The sequence below is a fragment of the Plecotus auritus genome, assembly GCF_963455305.1.
Source record: "Plecotus auritus genome assembly, chromosome: 3".
Taxonomy (NCBI): domain Eukaryota; kingdom Metazoa; phylum Chordata; class Mammalia; order Chiroptera; family Vespertilionidae; genus Plecotus; species Plecotus auritus.
The window spans coordinates 195,407,267-195,415,587 of record NC_137772.1 but is presented as its reverse complement, the minus strand read 5'-3'; positions in this window follow the sequence as shown (position 1 = coordinate 195,415,587).

Sequence of the window (8,321 nt, the reverse complement as noted above, 5' to 3'; positions counted from 1 at the left end):
ATACAGCTATGATGCACACAGGAAGTTTTTGATGGATTAAATAACTTGTCTGAGTCATTCTTAGTTTTTGTCACTAATATAATCTGGATTCAATTAGATATGGCAATGAAGTGCCCAGTTACTTCAGTGAACCACAGTTGAATCTTTTTTTTGTTTTGTTTGCTGTCTAACCATTAAAAAAAAAAAAGTATACCAACAAAGAAATGATCAGCATTTTAATTGAGCACGAAAAAAGTAGAGGTCTACCATATAAGTAATAACTGAAGAAGAAAGACATACCTAATAGTGGCAGAAATGAAATTTAGAATGATTTCATATTGTGGACAAAAAAGGAGGTTTCATGGGAAGTAACCTCACAGGATGATCTGATCATAAATCCCTGACTAGGCAAGTCGTGGTAGGTAGTCATGCCCCAGACATATAATGTTTTAGTAAAAGATTTATCTTTGTCTTAAGCAAACCCTGCCCATTGTTTCTGTGCATCTATATGAACACACCTTGAAATAAGCATAATCACCCCAAGAGAGCACATAATCTTAAGTATCCTGTTACTTCCTTCCACCTTTGTGAGAACATCCTTACTTTACCTCCTTAATGTCAAATGCATAAAAGAAACTGCTATTCTCAGAAACATTTATCTCAGTCTGCTGAGGTCTTCCTTCCAGGTGTATCCTTTGTTTGACTCAAATAAATATTTATAGAAAGACTCTACAGGTTTGGACATTTCTTATGTTGACAGCATAGAAAATTCCAAAGAATCTAAAAATAATTAGAATGGCTCTAGCTGGTTTTGCTCAGTGGCTAGAGCATTGGCCTGTGGGTTGAAGGGTCCTGGGTTCAATTCCGGTCAAGGGCACGTACCTCGGTTACAGGCTTCCGGCTCTGGTCTGGGGCATGCTGGAGGCAACCAATCAATGTGTCTCTCTCACATTGGTGTTTCTCTCTCTCTCCCTCTCCCTCCCACTCTCTCTAAAAATCAATGGAAAAAATCCTCAGGTGAGAATTAAAAAAATAAAAATAATTAGAATGAATGTGTAAATTGAGTATGGTTGCTGGATTATGAGGTTAATACATGCAAATAAATTGTATTTCTGTATGTTAGCAACATTTAAGTCCAAATAAGTGAGTGGTTGTTTTTGTTTGTTTGTTTGTTTGTTTGTGTGGTTGGTTTGGGTTTTATTTGCTTTTTTCTTTTTTTCCAACACAATGCTCTTTAAAAAATGGTATAGGTTTTCTGTGAATATTATCGGTGCTCCCTCCATGAGACAAAAGCCACATCCATAAATATCTTCAGTATAGGACATATTCTCCTTTGGAAGGAGCATCAGGGAGCTTTGAGATGATGCCTTTGAGATTCTTAGAAGCTTTTTGTCTAGCAGATAAGGTCTGACAGACATGCCCTTAGTATTCTTTTTTTTTTTTTTAATATATTTTATTGATTTTTTACAGAGAGGAAGAGAGAGGGACAGAAAGCTAGAAACATCGATGAGAGAGAGACATCGATCAGTTGCCTCCTGCACGCCCCCTACCGGGGATGTGCCCGCAACCCAGGTACATGCCCCTGACCGGAATCGAACCCGGGACCCTTCAGTCCGCAGGCCGACGCTCTATCCACTGAGCCAAACCAGTTAGGGCAGTATTCTTAAAATCTTATTGCCTGCCTATGAGGTCTATGAGGCCAAAATATATTATAATCTTTCAGAGACATGAACAAAGGATCTTATGGCCACACCCTCGACTTCATCTTTACCCTGACACCATGTTTTGCTGGTAGTGCCATGGATGTGATCTTTGTTCTGAGGCCATTTCTTACTTTGAGAACCTTTTGCTAGCTAGAAAAACTGTCTTGGACCTTATTTCCACCAAATTCTAATACAAAACTCAACAGTTCCTTCTTTATCAAACTCTTTCTTCTTCTCTTTTTGTTTATGGGCACTAGGAGAGGTCAGTTATCATTTTCAACATTCTGCCTGAAAATCTCTTTAGCAAAGCCACATGTTTGTTTAGTACTCTTTCCATTTTCCATACTTACTGAGGGGCTGGTGTTGCTAATTGCTGTGCCATATATAACTGACACCCTCTTTCATCCGGCCTCCAATAATCACTTTCTCAATGACCATCAAGAGTTTGAAAAGTTCCGCCCTGCTCCGTGTGGCTCATTTTATTGGGCATTATCCTGTGCACCAGAAGGTTTCCAGTTAGATTTCAGGTTAGGGCATATACCAAGATTGCAGGTTCAATTCCTGGTAAGGGTGAGTACAGGAGGCATCCAATTAATATTTCTCTCTCACATCAATGTCTCTCTCTCTCTCTCTCTCTCTCAAATCAATAAAAACATATTTTAAAAATTAGTATAAAAACAAAAGAGTTTGCAAAGTTTCCTCCTGGCCTGTCAATCTTCTACTCACGTCCAGTCTCAAAGTCATTCTTACCTGTGTCAACATAAAAATATCCAAACCTGTATTTTATGAGCTTACTTGATGCAAACTGATGACACTTGTTGAAGAGCAAGATCTCTAATGCTCTGGAGAATAACAGTTTTGTAGCTCCTTTTATGCATTTGAAATTAAGGAGAGAACTCGGAAGATAACATGGAGGTAGGAAAAAGTATTACAGGATAGTTAAGATTATATACTCTCTTGAGGGTGGTTAGGATGTGTCAAAGGTGTGTTCACCTGGATGCACAGAAACAATGGACAGGGCTTGCTTAAGACAAAGATGAACCTTTACTAAAGAAGTTATATGCCTGGAGCATGACTGCCCACCCATGACCTGCCCAATTAAGAAATTATGATCAGATCACCTTGTAATTTCTATAGAATCCTTTTTTTTTTCAGTCCACACATTTTAGGGTTTTGTTACAGAAACACCTTATATACAGGTACCAATTTCTGTGTTACTATCTATTTTCTGAATAACAAACCACTCCTAAAATTAGAGTCTTAAGACAATAATGTATGTTACCTCCTGGCTTTATAATGTTACTGGGCTCAGCTGTTCTCATTTGAAGCCCAGGTAAGGCACCTTTCAAAAAGCTTGGCTTGAACTGAGTAGGAAGCCAAGGAAATGGAAAGGTGTTTTCATATATAGGACTGTGACAAAAAAATGTTTTGAATTTGGCATCAGGATGTGGGGTGTAAAGAAAAATATCACAACATGATGTGCAGTATTGTTTATAAAAATAATAAACTCAAGGAAAGAAGGTATTTTTTCCCCCCGTAGTTTTTTTTATGGTAACTTTAAGTGCCAGGATAAAACAGATTCCAGAACAGGAAATGTGAAAAAATAAGAATAGTAACCAGCAGGAAAAAAAAAAAATCAGATAAGAAGGCAATATCAGGAAAGGTTCATAGGTAAGGCAAGCAGTAAAGTCATAAAGAGTGCAGTGTCAACGTGTCAACGTACGAAATGTCTAAACTTTCGTAAGAGTTTATTTGAGCCAAAACTGACGTCAATTATTGGGAAGCAAGATTTCAAATGCTTCCGGGACCACAATTCACAATTTTTTCTTTGTTTTATGTACTTGGAATTAGGAGGGAATTTAAAAAAGATTACATGAAAATGAGGGAAAGCAAGGCAGGGATGAGGGGTTGGATTACAGAATATTTAACAAGATGATGTGCTCTCCTGAGGGTGGTTTGCATTTCAGGAGGGTTACTTCTGGCATTTCAAAGGCATTGTAACTCAGATGCACCAGAACAATGCACAGGGCTTGCTGAACACTTTTCCCTAAAACGTTATGTGCCTGGGGCATGGCTACCCCACACCGTGCCCAGTTAGAAATTTATGTTCACATCATTCTTTGAGGTTACTTTCAGTAGAAACCTCCCCCTTTTTGTTTGTCCACAGTAGATATAAGTGAACATGTAGCCATGTTGTGATACCAATATCTTTATAAATTCATTTTTCTTTTAGAACACTTTCTTATGAAGGAACAGTGGCTCCAAGGCCAGAACCAGAAAATACTCTTTTAACACACTTTATTGAACATTTACCCTGGGCCAAGCATTCTTCTAGCTACAGAAAATAGACTGAATAAGACAGATAGGGACATGATTTCATAGTTCAGGGAGACAGATAATTAAAAAAAATCAACAAGAAAATATCTAGTAATGGCACATAAAATAGCAAAAGCAAAACCACAGTGATACAAAATAGAACAACAGGGTGGCTTCTTTAGTTTGAGTGGTCAGGGAAGGTTTCACTGGCCCTCACTGAGAGTAAAAGCAAGTGGAAGGGATATCACCTCAGGCCAAAAGTACAGATATTAAGGAATTTGCTAAGAGAGCTCTGATTCTGTTCAATTGTTCTCACCAGGAGAGCAAATTCTCAGCTGAACACCGATATATATATATATATATATATATATATATATATATATATATATATATATATATGGCCAGCCATGATTAAAATGCAGCATTAGTGAGTGAAAATTCTCAGCTGAACACCGATATATATATATATATATATATATATATATATATATATATATAGCCAGCCATGATTAAAATGCAGCATTAGTGAGTGAAAATTTGTTTTTTAATTTGTTTACCTCATTGTTTTATTTTTCTCTCATGGAGTGTTTTCTTGCCTTTGCTATATATTGAGGGATTTTTTTGGCAAAGAAGAAGTAAAGGGGAGCTGGCTTACATTCTAATTTGAAACAACTAAAAAACAAAACAAACCAATAAAAAATTAGAGTGCCTCCCCAAAATGTATACACACACTTTGAATTATTACAAAGACAGTGTTTACTAAAATACATTTCATTTTCAAAATTAAGCTATCAGCTGTTAAAGTGTGTATGTATTTTTGGGGACACCCTGTATATATGAAGATATAAGAAGCAATGATATTCAAGACAATGGACATTGGGCAATGATAGTTTATCCTAATGATACTACCACATATTTCTTATTAAATGACTAAATCTAAACAGCTAAAATTAAAAAGAGTGTCCATACCCAGTTTTAGTGAGAATGTAAAGGAATTAGAACTCTCATAACCACAAGAGGGAAAGTAAAAAAGGAATAATGTTAAGTATATCTTAAATGTTAAACATATCCCTGCTACATGATCCAGCCATCCCACTCTTTGGTGTGAGAAATGAAAACAAACATTCACACAAAGGCTGGTACAGGAAAGCTCATAGCAGGTTGATTTGTGATAGAAGAAACCGAAAAAAAAAATCCACCATCCGGTAAACAGATAGTTTATGGAATATGATAGAAAAATGTTCACAAAAAAAAAAGGAATGAACAATTGATACATTCAACTACATGGATGAATCTCAAAATATTTTAGCTGATTAAAAAAAAAAAAGCCAGAAAACAAGAGTACATAGTGTGTGATTTTATTTATAGACAGTTCTAAAAAGTGTAAACTTGTCTGTAATGACAGATGAGTGGTTTCCTAGGGCTGGGAAGGAGGCCCGGAGAAGCAGGAAAGAGAAATACAAAGCGGCACAAGGAATCTCTTGGGTGTGAGGATATGCTCACTATGCTGACGGTGGTGATGATTTCACAGGTGTGTACATGTGATGACTGTGTACTTTAAATCCAGGCAGTTTATTGTATTCCAATTACACCTCAATGAAGCTGTTAACATTATTGAGGAAAATGTTTCAATTCCAGAACCTGACCATCAGGGATCCATGTAACACTCTTTGCTATTTAATGTGTGTGTGTGTGTGTGTGTGTGTGTGTGTGTGTGTGAGTTCAATATAAGGTGGGTCTTGAATATTGTTACTGAAATTATCTAATGAATTATTATCTTTATAAGTTATTAGATGTCTTTTTAGTTATAAAATTGTTCAGTAGTCTTCATAATGCAAAACTATTGGAAATATCATGTAGTTATTTTGGCGTCTTTCTTACAAAAGTGTTTTATTTTTATGTTTGTCCTCTCAGTGGCTAAATATGTACTATTTTCCCTACCCTCCATGCCTGCCACTTCCATCTTCTGCTTCATGCCCTTCAGTGTGCCATTTCTACCAACCAAATAAATGTACCATGTCAAAAGGCAGACTCAACCAAAACATTACAGACTTTAGATATCAGGACTTTATTTCCTCATTTAGCTCTTGATTCAGAGATATACTTTAGGCAAATGAGATTCAATTTTGGAAACTATTTTATACCCGGACTGTGGGTGTTTCTCTTTGGTACTGAAAATTAATTGCTTTTCTTCTTTTGAATCTCACACACATATTGATTCATAGCTACGAAAAAGCTCAGCTATGAATATGAAGTAGTGTTGGGACTGAGTTGGGAGAGAGTATTAGATGTTTCAATCAAGCAGATCCTGCTTTATTGCATCGCTCAGTTTGTACACCATGCTCACACCCACTGTGAAAGATTGCTAAAAGCAGCACTAACACCTAATGAAGTCAGTGCTAACTGAAGAATCAAAGCTGTCAAGTTTCATTGTTTTCTCCTGAGCTTTGGAAAAGACACATGGTAGAGGAAAAAGTTAAGATGGCATGGGAAGTTTTTGCTAAAATGGAGAGGAAATTCTTTGGAAGATACAGAATCCTTGTCACATAACGTTTATGGGAAGTTATTTGATACTAAGGTTAAAACTCATAAAAATGAGATTCCTATAGATAGTACAATTCTGCCTTTTTTATTCTCATTTTAAATTCCGCCATTTTTGAGGGCTTAGTAGATTGGCATAGTAAGAACAATAAGAAAATTTAGAACGGAGAGTGTATTTTATTTAAAATTAGAGGAATTCAGTTTTATTCATAATCTATGTATATAAAGGCCATCTAGCTTGTGCATACAAATAGGACCATATTAAAACTAATACATCTGGCTGAAACCGGTTTGGCTCAGTGGATAGAGCGTCGGCCTGCGGACTGAGAGGTCCTGGGTTCGATTCCGGTCAAGGGCATGTACCTTGGTTGCGGGCACATCCTCAGTGGGAGGTGTGCAGGAGGCAGCTGATTGATGTTTCTCTCTCATCGATGTTTCTGGCTCTCTATCCCTCTCCCTTCCTCTCTGTGAAATATCAATAAAATATATTAAAAAAAAAAAAAAAAAAACTAATACATCTGCCCAGCCAGTGTGGCTCAGTGGTTGAGCATCGACCTATGAACCAGGAGTTACGGGTCGATTCCCAGTCAGGGAAGGCAGAAATCAATGGTTCTCTCTCATCATTGATGACTGATGTTTCGATCTCTCTCTCCCTCTTCCTCCTTCTCTGAAATCAATAAAAATATAATTTTAAAAACTAATACATCTAATTTTCTTTTTTTAGTCTACCCTATGGATACCACTGGTATCCTCTTATTTCTAGACACAAATGTGTACATACCATATGATTCAATTTATATGAAGTGCTAGAGTACACAAACCTAGTCTATAGTGTTAGAAAGCATTTCAGTGGTTGCCTGGGCCAGGATTTGGAGGGATTTACAGAAAAGGGGAACAAGAGACTTTTTAGAGTGATGTAAATAGTCTATGTCTTACCTGGTTTGTCAAAACGCATCACACCTAATGAAGTCAGTGCTAACTGAAGAATTAAAATGGATTCATGCTATTGTTTTTGAGTTCTACTTCAATAAGGTAATTTAAAGTAACACAATATTAAGATGCAATTTTTCATCTATCACATTGGCAGCAAATTAAAAACCTTGACAACACACTCTGTTGGTGAGGCTGAAGTACTCATATTGCTTGGGGAATAAAAAGGTGGTTCTGTTTCTAAGGAGGGGAATCTTATGCCTCTTGATATAACGTTCTCATAATATGTAGCATTCCTGCCAAAAATGCATTAACTGAATCTAATCATGTGGAGATATAAGATAAAATCAAATTTAGAGACATTCAATTGACCTCAACTCTTTAAAAAATTTCAATGTTAAAGATCAAGATAGATGGAGAAATTGTTCCAGAATGAAAGAGACTAAAGAGATGTGACAATTAAATGCAATTTGTGATTCTAGATTGGAGACCAGGACAGGATAAAAAAATAGCTATTAAGAATATTAATGGGGAGAAACCAAGATGGAGGCATAGGTAAAGACCTAAACTGCTGCCTCGCATAACGATTTCAAAACTACAACTAAAAGACAAAACAGACACCATCCAGAACCACAGGAAAGCTGGCTGAGTGGAAATTCTACAACTAGAAGGAAAGAGAAAAGCACATTGAGACTCAGAGGAGCTGCAAAAGGCTGAGGTATGGAGACGCACGAGTGCGCGGAGAGGACTGGCGGCTAAGTATGCGGCTGGCTTTCTCAAGTGGGAGGGAGATGGACACTCCCGACTGCACTGAACTCCAGTTCCGGGTGAGACTCTGGAACCCAGGCTCAT